At 37.0% G+C, this 13,190-nt stretch overlaps 1 protein-coding gene across 2 annotated transcripts in view; it reads right to left on the bottom strand.

The window, feature by feature from the left end:
* The window catches only part of LOC308552225 (solute carrier organic anion transporter family member 1B3-like), a 51,132-nt gene extending 41,519 nt beyond the window's left edge, over positions 1–9,613 (bottom strand). For both annotated transcript variants that reach the window (XM_081127315.1, XM_081127316.1), the window contains exons 1-2: positions 9,471–9,613; positions 340–468 (exon numbers count right to left, since the gene is read on the bottom strand). The gene's annotated coding sequence lies outside the window, so the exon portion shown is untranslated. The remainder of the gene's footprint in view (positions 1–339; positions 469–9,470) is intronic.
* Positions 9,614–13,190: the final 3,577 nt, after the last annotated feature.

The following is a 13,190-nucleotide window of genomic DNA, read 5'->3' on the forward strand; positions in this document are numbered from 1 at the left end:
TTCTAAGAGTATATAAACCAGAGGCTTAGCTATTTCCAGAAGGGGTACTTAATAGGTTTTAAGGGCTTAGAACATACGTGTGTAGAAGACACAGGAATAAAGTGTGTAATATTTATCATGTCTATCAAAATACAGGGTGTCCCCCCCAAAATGTATACACACTTTAATAGCTGATAGCTCAATTTTGAAAATGCAATGAATTTTAATAAACACTGCCTTTATAATTATTCAGAGTATATGTACGCATTTTGGGGGGACACCCTATATTTTGTTCTTGAAATTTGTGGAATTTTCTCAATAGAAAAAATGTTGAAATTAGAGAATTTCAAAGGTTCTTACCTTGACTTAGACTCCTACAGCAGCAGCAAGAAGTCCATCCCTTTAACTGTTGTTAAAGTCTGTTTTTAAATAGTTAGTTGGCTTTTCTTCTTTATCAGTACAATGATGATTAACCATCAGGTCATTGTCCTAGGCAGATAGAAGAAAATTAACTAGCTATCCTAAGAGTCTGTTCCAGATTCCTGTAATTTGTTTGTTTATTCATTTAATCCTCACTCGAGGATATTTTTTCCATTGATTTTTAGAGAGGGACTTGAAGGGAGGAAGGGAGGAAGAAAGAGAAAGCATTGATGTGAGAGACACATAGACTGGTTGCCTCCTGCACATGTTCCAACTGAGGCAGTGGACCGAACCTGTGGCCCAGGTATGTGCCCTTGACGGGAATCGTCGAACCAGCTCTAACCACTGAGCAACACTGGCCAGGGCTAGAGTCCTGTATTTTAAAGGTTATATTTGTCAGAATTTATAAACTTTTCTGCTGTAAAAGTTCATTTATTAAGCTTTATTTCTGAGGAGATTCTGTTTCAGTTGAGTGAAGATTATGCTTTTTATGTTTTGTTTTTAAGTAAGCACTTCAGTTAATTTTTATGTAGTGCCAAATTGTGAGAACCACTGTAGCAGAGATAGAGAACATTTTCAGTTGTTTCTGAGGATTTACCTTTCATTCAGAGTAAGAATACAGTTTAGGTGTTCCCATGCTAATAATTTTCTCTTCAAATTTTTATTCCACCAGCGTACATCCCATAAGGTAAATGGTACAAATTAACGGAGAACCTTTATACTCCCTAAACTAAAGCTATCTGGTGAAATTCTGGAGTGTTTCCAGAGGTCAAAGAGCATTTTTTTGTGACCTTTTCTCTGCCATGACTGTTTAAGTAGTGAGATTGTTCTTGTGTGACTTGTGAAAGAATACTAGTGGTCAGAGGAATGGAGTTACAACAGTTCTTTCAAGATCGATATTATGCTAACATCCATGGGTCAGTAGAATTGCAAAATTTGCTTTAAAAACCTATTAATATTTATTTCAGAGATAATCATCACAGTTCTCAGGACATTTTATGGTCTTTGAAATCTGATACATTTTGACGCCAATTTGTCTCTGATACTTGCTAACAATAATAGACTTAAGTAGGTTATTTAAACTTTCTGCACATCAATATTCTCATCTATAAAGTAGGAAGTCAATGTTTGGGGTAGGATTAAATAATGTATCTATAGAGATTTACACAGTACCTGATAGATTATAGATTCAATACCTAATACTCAATGAGAGTCACTGTATGAAATTTGTGTATAGTATTTATTATACATATTTAAAGCAATTAATTTATATCACACAAAAATAAAAATCTAAGACATGTGCCCAGTGTTTTTTTCAACATTTTTTACTCCTGGATTCTCAGGTGGGTGCCACAGGCATGCTTCAAGAGGGTGCCTTCAGGCTCAAAGCAAAACTGTCACTGCCTGTCCACCTTACCTCCCCTGGCAGTGGTCAAGAGGAAGCTCCAGGAGGCTGTATACTTCTGGTCAGAACCCCACATATCTCTACCCACTGCCACTAGGCCCTGGCATCGTCAGGATTAATCTTATTATAGCCATCAACTTCTTATGCTAGTCACCACCATAAGAAGGTAGGGATTCCATGATCACCTTCATCAGTTCCTGTCTAATCCCCACAGGGCTCTGCACACCCATGTTTCTGCCTCTCACCTCCTATTTCTCCCTGAACTAAAATCCTGAACTGAAATCTTTCTCTTGAGATTTCTGGAACTCATGGTTAATTACAAGTTGAATTACCTTTACCTTAGCCTTTTCTCTGAATTTATTTTGCTTTACCTTGTTGCTCTAACTTAAACATGGCCCTTCCCTGAAGTCACTGCCTCCCTCTCCTGTTCTGTGATCAATGAGAGCAGTAGCATCCTCCACCTTGCATCATTGCTCCACACCAGGTGGACTGGTTTCCAATTTGCCTTTCCATTTTCACACCCTCTTTCTTCAGAATCCATCGTTTTGAATCTCATATCAAAAGACACTATCACTTATCCTTCCTCTGTTGAAATTATATACCAATCCTCCAGTCACTTATTCCGTGACATTTTTAGCTCTTGGTTCAAAGTCAGTCTCTCAAAATAGTATTGCTGTGATAATTATTGGTGATTTCAATGACCATGAAGAGAATCCTTATAATTCTGGGGCTTCTTAGTTTTTTAACCTTTTTCCTCCAATGATCTTACTTTTGCTCACACCAATGGACATATCTTAGACCTGTCACACCCAAAACTACAAATTCTCCAGTTTTGTGGATTGGATTGCCACTATCTTCCAGCTCACACTCTGTAGTACCTCAGGTGCAACAATGCTTCCACTGACCAGGATCTACAATCCACTGATTGATTCTTCCAGGGATTTCACTGTTCCTTATTTTATGTCCTCACTTCCCTCCACATCTGGGTTAAATTTAATGGTGATGGAAATCACTTTATTCCACACATTTTTCAAGTCCTTTGTGATCCTTGCATCATTATAATTTTTTGACAAAACTACAGCTTTTATTAAGTCCAACTCTCAGGCTGTTCTGTCCATTCATCCATGTTGATGAATGTAATTGAAGAAGAAGCCTCCACCATGTTGACTTTAAATTTGTGATGGTGAAACTGAAGTAGGCCCTTTGTTTTGCCTAGCTAGGTACCATGTTACATTTTCCTTATTGAAGTCACCTTGTTTTCTGTGTAACTGTTTTTGCCTTCATCTCTTTCCTTAAAACTCTAAGTCACCCTTTCCTCTCCCACCTTTAGCTTCTGACTATTTCACTGATGAAAACAAAGAACAAAACTTCCAAGAGCTACTTTCACCACATCTATCTATTTAGTGAATCAGTACCACATGCTGTCCCTTGATGACCTGTCCATGCTCTAGCCAAGGTCAAACTCCACTTGTACACTAGATTGCCTCCTCTCCTTGAGTTCCCAAAGATATCCATTTTCCCTTTCTAAAGAAACGCTCCCATCAGCTTAGAAATGTGCTATCACTTTCTCATTTTCAAAATTCCCTTTTGACTTCATTCCCTTTCTAGGCATTGCCCTATTTCTGTGTTCTTTTTACAGAAAAAAATAAAACCTTCTCAAAGGCTTATTTATTATCATTGTTTTCCATTACTTTTTTCACATTCTTTCCTGAGTACACTTCAATCAAGTTTTTGCCCCTACTCTCCACTCACACTACTCTAGCCCGAGTCATAAGTTACCTGAATGCTACATGTAATGGTCTTCATCTGACTTGAACTACTCACAGTATTTTTCAGAGCTGATTATTCCCTCCTCCAGGAGAAATACTTTTTAGGAAACCATCCTTTGTGGTTTTCTTCTTAACTCACTGGCTTCTTTATTTCCGCCTCATTTACTAAATCCTTCCTCTATCTTTGGCCTCTTAATTGGAGTGTCCCAGGATTCAACTTCCACTTATTCCATGACAACTTTATGTGTTCGTATCACTTATTCCATGGCAATCTCAGGATTCAACCATTGTATTAAGATAATCTTTTTTTCCATGTGTTTAATACCACCTATATGTTGGTAGTTCCAAAATTTTTATCTCTGGCCAGGACTTTCCTGATGAGTTCTAGATTTTTTCCATGGCCTGATCACCATCCCCCTTTAGACATGTAATAAACACCTCATATATAACATTTTCCAAGCTGTTCTCCTCATCTTTCCTTCTCAAACCTCTTTCCTATATTCCCCATCTCAGTTAACTATAATTCTATACTTCTAGTTACACACATGCACACACACACAATATTGGAATAATTTTTGACTCCTTGCTTACTCACACCATACATATCAAGCTCTGATGTCAAAATATATTCAGAATCTGACTGTTTCTTACCACTTCCATGTCTATGACTCTAGTCCTGAATTATGTAAAGCCCTCCAACTTGTATCTCAGCTTATCTTATCTCTTTACAATCACTACTCTCTTCACAAACCACACTCCCTCGTGTAAATTTAAATGCAGTAGCCAGAATCCTCATGTTAAAAAAAGTCACATCATGACACTGTTCTGCTCAAATTCTCTGATGACTTCCTACATCATTCAACATGAAGTCCAAAGAATGGCCTCATGGCCCTATAAGATATAGACCTACACTCGGGAATTTTGTATTTGCTGTTCTTTCTCCCTAGAAGTTTCTTCTCCAGATATCTGCATAGCTCACTCCATCACTGTCTTTTAGTATCCACACAAATGATACTTTCTCAGTGAGGTCTTCTCAGACCATTATTTTAAACATCATTCCCTCTGACCTCAATAAAACGTCTTACTACTTTATTTTCTCTCATTATTCATCATACTATGAATTTTAGTCATGTATTTTATTTACTGTCTGTTTTCACCTGCCCGGGCAACAATAAATTTACACTACAGTGTAAGTTTCAGAAGAGCAAGGATAGGTTTTCATCTATTTTGTTCACTGCTATATTCTGAGTGCCTACAATAGTGCCAGGCACCTAGTAAATCATATTTTTGAGTGAATAAGTAAACAAATTTTCCATTTGAAGTAAACGTAGAGCAATGAAATGATGTTAAAAGCAAAGACTTAAACTGGAAAATTAGTTCAAGATGGTAAGGAAGCTCTCTATAATTGTATAGGAAGGAGTTATCCAATTATCTGCAGATGTGATGAAAATGTTGAAAATATCAATCAATTCATTTGTTTGAAGAGTAAAACATGATGCTCATGCAACACAATGAAATTATCTGTGAAAATTGTGCTCACAATCTTCCAATAGCTTCCTAGCCCAATTAGAATAAATATTCAAGTCCTTTTCATATTTTACCAGAGCCAGCAGAATCTCTTCTCTGCTTATCCTTGTAACATTATTTCTTAAAAATTTCCTACTTAGTCATCACTTCCCAGCAACATAAGCATCCTGGATCTTCCCAAAACATCCAAATCATGCTCCTGTCTCAAGGGCTTTGCACTTATTCTTCCCTCTACCTGGAATACTTTGCTTCCAGATGTCTGTGGTTTCGTTCAATCATTTTTTTTCTGCTCAGTTGTTGCTACCTCACAGATGCTTGCCCTGACCTATTTAAAATGCCAGAGGTTAAAGACAAAGAGAGAATCTTAAAAGCAGCAAGAGAAAAGCAATTAACCTACAAGGGAGCACCCATACGACCGTCAGCTGATTTCTCAACAGAATCTTTGCAGGCCAGAAGGGAATGGCAAGAAATATTCAAAGTGATGAAAAACATGGAACTACAATCAAGATTGCTCTACCCAGCAAAGCTATCATTTAGAACTGAAGGTCAAATAAAGAGCTTCACAGATAAGAAAAAGCTAAAGGAGTTCATCACCACCCGACCAGCACTACAGGAAAAGTTGAAGGGTGTTCTTTAAGAAAAAGCTAATGAACAAAAGAATCTGATGAACTAAATAGATCCAGAGACATTGACACATCCAACAGACGATCATGTTTCAGAGGAAAGAGGGAAGGGGGGTGGAGGGTGGGAAGAGATTAACCAAAGAAGTTATATGCATATATGCATAACCCATGGACACAGTTAATAATGGGGCAAAGACCTGGGGAGGGGGTGGGAGCAAAGTGGAGGGGGTCAATTGGGGGGAAAAATGGGACACCTGTAATACTCTCAACAATAAAGATAAATTTTTTTTAAAAAGTGTAACATCTGTAATTCTCTATCCCTTGCCCTACATTGCACCACTCTGTGTTTCTTAAAACAACAGGATTTTATAAAACATGTTTGTATATTGTTTTCCCCCCACTAAAACATGAACAGCAAAAGGGCAGGGACTTGATTTCTTTCGTTAAGTCAGAGTTTAATACAGTGCTAAGTAAATTGTATGTATTGAACAATTATTCTAGGTGAATGAATCAACCATGCCTTCAAAAACTCTCCATTGCCAAGTGTATAAATCCTGAAGGTGTCTGGTACTCAGAAGGAGATCTAATATCTGTTTTCCTATCTTATTTTTTAATGCTCTGGCCCAGTGGTCTTCAATCTGGGATATGTATTCTCTTAGAGAAATAAGAAGGCTTTACAAAGGATATGTAAACACAGATAATGTTTTGAAAAATATTAACAGCTTTATTGAAGAAAAATGAATACACAGTAAACTACATATACATAAAGTGTACAATTAATGAGTTCTGACATATGTGATCATCAATGAGACAAAAATTATAAACATGTTACCCCCAAAATTTTCTCCTGCCCCTCTCTCCCACTACCCACCCTAGACCCAACCATTTATCTGCTTCCCATTGATCAATATGTCCATCTTTGCATCAATACCATAGTATTCGATTACTATAGCTTCATATTAATTCTTGAAATCAGATAGTGTAAGTCTTCCTACTTTGTTCTTCTTTTTCAAGAATGTTGTGGCTATTTGAGGTCCTTGACACTTCCATATAAATTTTTGAATCTTCTTGTTAATTTCTGAAAAAACTCTGCTGGAATTTAGATCAGGATTGCAGTGACTTGTAGACTAGGTTGGTATAATTAGCATCTTATCAATATTGAGTCATACAATCCATAAACATGGTATATCTCTCCTTTAAGTCTTCTTTACCTTTCAGCAGAGTTTTGTAGTTTTCAGTGTACAAGTCTTTCACATCTTTTGTAAATGTGTTAAGCACTTCACATTTTATACTATTATAAATTATATTATTTTTAATTTCTGACTAATACTAATATATAGAAATAAAATTAATTTTTGTATATTGAACTTATATCTTGCAACCTTATTAAGCTCACTTAGTAGTTTTAGTGGATATTAAAAAATACATTTTTTAAGACTTTTAATGTAAGGTAATGTGTATATTACCATGTTGCGTGCAAATAAAGTTGCACTTCTTTCTTTGCAGTTTGAATGCCTTTCCCTCACCCCTGCTGTATTGTACTGTCTAGAGCCTCCAGTGTCCTCTCTGGACTATCATATCCCAAAATAGAAGTGATGAAAGCAGGCATCCATCCTTTCCTTGTTCGTGATCTTAGAGGAGAATGTTTTCAGTCTTTCACGGTTAAATAATGATGCTAGCTGTAGGTTTTTGTAGATGTGGGTTGAAGAAGTTCCCTTCTACTTCCAGTTTTCTGAGGGTATTTCTTATAATTAAGGAATGACTTAAGAATCAAAAGTCAATTAAGGTAATTCATTCCATCCGTAGCATAAAAAGAAAAAAAAAATCTTAAACTTATATAATCATCTCAAAAGATGCAGACAAGGCATTTGATAAAAATATTAATTTACTCATTATTAAATCACTTAGCAAATTATGACTAGAAATTCTTTAAGGTAATACAGAGTATCTAGCAGGATACCTATATAATCCTTATTTTTTATTTTTATTGGAAATCTATGTGTTAATGGATAGAAAGAAAATCAAAGGGCCAGTATGTTGAAGATTCAGTAAATTAGGAGGACAGGTATACTGAAAGTAATGAGCTGAAGGAAAAAAGTGGAAATCTGAAGTTATTATTTTGGAGCAGTTCCAGGTAATGAGAAATACCAAAAAAAAAAAAAAAAAGACTCAAGGATGGGGTGAGAATATTTAAAGTAGAATGGAGGAGAATATTCTTCCCGCTGCTCAACAAGGCACAGAAATTCTACTTACATTTGTCTCTGTTGAGTCTCCAAGGTAGTGCTGTGCAAAAGCACCACTTTCTGTGGTGGTAAAATGTTCTATAACTGCATTCTCAAATGTCATAGCAACTAGTTACATGAGGCTATTAAGGATTTCAAGTGTGGTTAGTATGACCAAAGAATTAAATTTTTTATTTTATTTAGATTTAAGTAGCAACATGTAGCTAGTGTCTACCTTACTGGACAGCATAACTTTGGGATTTAAATATGTGGTTGAGGTGGAGTAGAAGAAGAATGGGCTTTTTCCAAGAGTGTCACAAAATTTCATCTAAACCATTTGTAAGGCTTTTACCTTTAATTTCTTTCCAAGGTTTGAAATACCAACTCATTAGGCTGTTAGGAAAGAGAGGGGATAGCCAAATAATGCTCCATTACTTCTATTTTCTTACATTATTTTTCTTTTCCTCTTTTTTATTTTCTATCTCCTTCATTTTCTGCTATCTCTCAGGATTGAGGATCAAGCACAATGTCAAAAACATTATAATCATTCAACACCTGCTAAGTGTTATAATAGACTTTTGAAAATTATAAACAATACTGCAATGAACATCTTTTTAATACAAACGTTTGAGCACATCTATGACTATTACTGTAGTATACTACCCTAGAGCGAAAATTACTGATTCAAAGAGTGTAAGCTTTTCAAAACTCACTTTTGAATTTAAGATTCTATCAATAACAGTCCCTTGAGATATATATATATGGCACCTCTCAATTCATATCAATCAGCCATATTTTTTTCAATCTTGGACAATTAGTTGCAAAATGGAAACTCACTATTGTTTCATTTCATATTTATTTGATTATAGATCATATTCATGCTAATTCTATAGGAACTTATGACAAAGTTTGCTAATATATTTCATATTACACATAGTCTTTCCTTGTTCTTTCTAGTTCTTTTTGGCTCAAATTCAGAATAAGATTTTCATCCTCAAAAGGAAAAGTGTATGTCCTCTTGAATAGCACCACATTTGGTTTTCTGTAACATAATCTTAATTAGCCCTATTTTCTGATACATTCTTAACACTACAGACCACAAAATAATTTTTTCCTGGAAATTGTGACTTTCCTAGAGAATTCTCAAGTTGTTTGTTCTCATACAACATAACGAAGGCCAGTCATGATCCCCCAAATTGCCTTGGGAGCCACAGAATTCTGTCCTCAGCTCTTGCTAATCAAGTGTCTGCTGACATTCCCCTTACCTCCTTGGATTGTCTTGCCCATTTCCCTCAGGCTTCTCTAAGTGTAGTAAGACTCCTTCATGAGTTCAGATGTCCTCTTGGATATCTGTAGCTGCCTAACAATGTTTGTAACACAACATACTGGCTAGTTTAATCAATCACTCCAGAAGCAAAGACTAGAAGGAGTGGTAGGTTTTGAAGTAAAGAAGGTCTAAGTGGACAGGAGCTGACATTATGGCTATAAATCAGAAACAAATGCAAAAAATCCAAGTAGAAATTACCTGTGTAGGACTGAGGATTGTGAAATTCTCCAGCCAGTAGGTGGAAGCAGACTCCTTTCTGTGCAGATGGATTCTATAAACAGTCCACAATTCTGAGTAGTCATTTAGTATACTTTGCAGTAAAAGCACCTTCACTCTCCAGCAATCAGCTATTTCTTGGGCAATATTTATGTGGTTACTAATCCCTATTCAAAGGAGATTAGAAGCCTTCACAAATTTAACCCATGCCTAGGACATTACAATATTTTTCCATGCAACTTCAGCTTAGGTAAAGTAAACGTAGTAACTAAAGAATAAATCATCCTCTGAGTAGGTTTTTATGTTAATAAATTAAGAATTCATGTTACATGGTAAAAATGAATTCTGTTCTTGCCCCATTCTCCCAGAAAGGCAGCACTACTTGGCTTAGGGTCAGGAAGGCAGGACTGGACTTGGAAGGGCAAATCCACAGGGAAAGGAGTAATGGGATGATGTGACCAGGTAAGTTCCATGAGAGCAGAGATATATTTATAATGTTTGCTTCAAAGGTCAACACAGTTCTGGTGGCCTAGTGGGTACCCATTGAATATTTGTTGAATAAAATGGTGAGTGATTAAATAGAAGTTTAAATGGTGTCTCTTCTCAGGATTTGGGACTTCAGCAGTGCCCCTTATCAAATTTAGGTAACATATAAAAGGAAGTTGAAGGGTAGTGGAGAGCAATGATGTGGGAGGCTGAATAATGGTCCCAAAGATACCCATGTCCTAATTCCTAGAACCTGTGAATGTTACATGATATGGCAAAAGGGGCTTTGCAAATGTGATTAAGAATCTTAAAATGGAGAAATTTTCCAGAAGCATCTGGATGGGTCCTACATGTAGTAGGGGTGTCCTATAAGAAGAAGGTAGAAATGATTTGACTATAGTCAGAAGAGAAGGCGATGTGATGACAGGAGCAGAGATTGGAGCTATACACTTTGAACCAGGAAGAAGTGGCCACAAGCCAAGGAATACAAGAGGTCACTAGAAGCTGACAAAAGGGAGGAAACAGATTCTCCTCTCAGGGCTTCCAGAGAAGCAACCAACCCTGATGACTCCTTGACATTACCCTAGTGAAACTGATTTCACACTGTGCCCTCCAGAGTAAGATAATACATTTGTGCTTTGTTAAGCTGTCAAGGTTGTGACACTGTGTATAGCAGCAACAGGAAAAAAGACAGGTGGGAACTGCCTTCTCCATCCCTCATCTCTCTTCTTGAGCCTAGAAGCTGGAAGAAGACAGGTATGGAAATATCAGGTAGAAGGAAGAATGCAGGCTTGCAGGGGCACAGTAGCAGCATCTGGTATCCCAGGCTGTCTGGGAAATCCCTAGAGACTATGGAATGTTTTGATGAAAGCAAAGAACCAGGGAGCCCCTGCCGTGAGAGTGGCTGGATTCCCTCAGATGTGGTAAAGTGGGCATGAGTGCAGGTGACGTTCCAGCACAGCTGTGACACTTTGTGAACTCCCATGGAATCCAGGCCCAGACTGAGAATGGCACAGGCTCCATTTAAAATCTCACAGTCACAAGCAGTCATCACAAGCACAATTACAGAAAACTATACACTTTCGAAGTGGCCAGGGTTCTGGCCAGGCTCTGTGGTTGTTGGTGGTGTTGTTTTTTAACATGTGTTTCTGAATCAGGCAAAACAGATGCACTTGTCAGCCTCTTGAATACTTTTCTGTCTTGGAATTGGAATCTTTCACCACCAAAGTATTTTGTTTATGAAGCATGGAGTGTGTTCCAATCACATTGGCCTTAGGCATGAAATAAATCAATGCCTGGATTTTTAAAACATGGACTTAATCCAAGCCAGACCTGGCCTAAAGCACCATAAAACCTAAGATGGAGGTTTACTGATGTTGGAGGCTGAATGTTCAAAAATTCAATTTATTAAAGGTTCTTATGTGTAGATGCACCTGAGTAACCTTGGTGGTAAAGTCCAATTAGTTGTAAATAATACCTTAATAAAGCCTTTCTGTAAAGAGTCACTCATGTAAAACTTTAGGTAAAAAGTTTGTTAGCTTTCAGTATGTGACATGCATGTACACTTTTTTTAAGGGGCAAATTAATTCTTTTTTAATAGAGAAGAAGACTTCTACACCTCCAGATTTTTACTGAGCTGTCCTGCCTCTCTCAAATCTGGGGTATTTTAATCAGTCTTTGGGTACCTACTCTGTCCCAGGTTCATTAGAGTGGGGAATTCTCTGACACACTGTAGAAGCTGAGGACAATAAATAAATTAGCAAGAAGATATATATTAAGAAGATGATAACTGCCATTGAGAAAAATAAGTAAAGTTAATGGGATAGAAAGGGACAGCACATGCTTTTTCAGATGGGTTGTCAGAAAAGGAAAAGTCTTCAAAAGGCTGATGTTTGAACAAAGGGGGAGTGAGGGATCAAGTCCTAGGGTGCAAAATGTTGCAAACGGAGGACTCAGGAAGTGCAACGACTTTGTTTAGGGGCTGCTTGATGTGTTGGGGAAACAGAGAGGAGGCTGGAGTGGAGCTGAGTGAGTGCAGGAGGAGTGGGAGGAAATGAGATCTGAGAGGTAGCTGTGCTCAGATTAGGCAAGGCCTGGTAAGGCCACGGTAACATTAAATACATATAATTCCAAAAATTATGTGCAATATCATGTGAGCATTGGAGTGCTTTATTTTAAAAGTTATTGGGGTTCTTCAGGCCAGTTTTCATCCCAGGTTAGTCCACGTTGAACTCCACAGGTCTTGATTTTCAACTTGGTGTGGTCAATGACAGGTCTCAGTGGAGAGATCACAGGCTCAGAAGTCAGGGTGCCCAGCTAGCAATCTCAGTGTAACTAGTAAGTAATTTGTTTTCCTGGACTATGAAACTTTTTACTTCTGTGGCCCAATCCTCTAATCTGTTAACTAACAAATTCTGAGATCTCCTGCAGTGCTGATACTCTGATCACTGTGGTAGTAGGTGCTTTCTGTTCATTAGTTAGCTCTGCTAACTATCATTATGGAGTTCTTTGCAAGGTATGAGTTATTGAACTTTTTTTCCCACAAGTCAATAATTTTAGTCAGCCCTGAAATCTAGGCCAGAAAGAAAAAAGGAGAAAAGAAAACAATAACATACACAAATTAAATTTGTTGTTTAAATAGAGGCAAAAATTGTGGAACAGAGACAAAAAAGTGATTTTTATCAAAATCAAAACTGCATATTGTGGATATGATACCTTGTATTATATCACCATCTCTGCTTGGTTAGAGCTTTGAAAAACTTTCAACCAGATAAGGTGAATGAGCACTGGACTAAGGCATCAGAAGATGTGGGTTTAAGCTCCTGCTCTGTTAATACCTGATTCGATGACCTTAGCAAGTTAGGTAAACTCATAATCCTTTTATGGTATCAGGTTTTTCATGGATAATCAGAAAAACATTATTGATCTCTTAGGTTATGTAGAATTAAGAGGAAAATGTATATGCTAAAATGCTTTATAGACTCTAAGAAATATTAAAAAGTAAAGGATTATCGAGAAATGCTGCAAGATAAAATACATATCTAAAATGAAGCTGAGTTCTTCTGGGAAAAGAGTGATTTGTAGAGTGCACCAAATATCTTAGCTACTTAGGTAATAGAAAACCATTCTGCATTATTGGTTGTGTTTTTTAGTATTTCATAATTTCTAACGATCAAGAAAAACTTTAGAGCACTTAACCTATTTCCATTCCATTCC

Source organism: Miniopterus schreibersii (assembly GCF_964146895.1).
Source record: "Miniopterus schreibersii genome assembly, chromosome: 2".
NCBI classification, from domain to species: domain Eukaryota; kingdom Metazoa; phylum Chordata; class Mammalia; order Chiroptera; family Miniopteridae; genus Miniopterus; species Miniopterus schreibersii.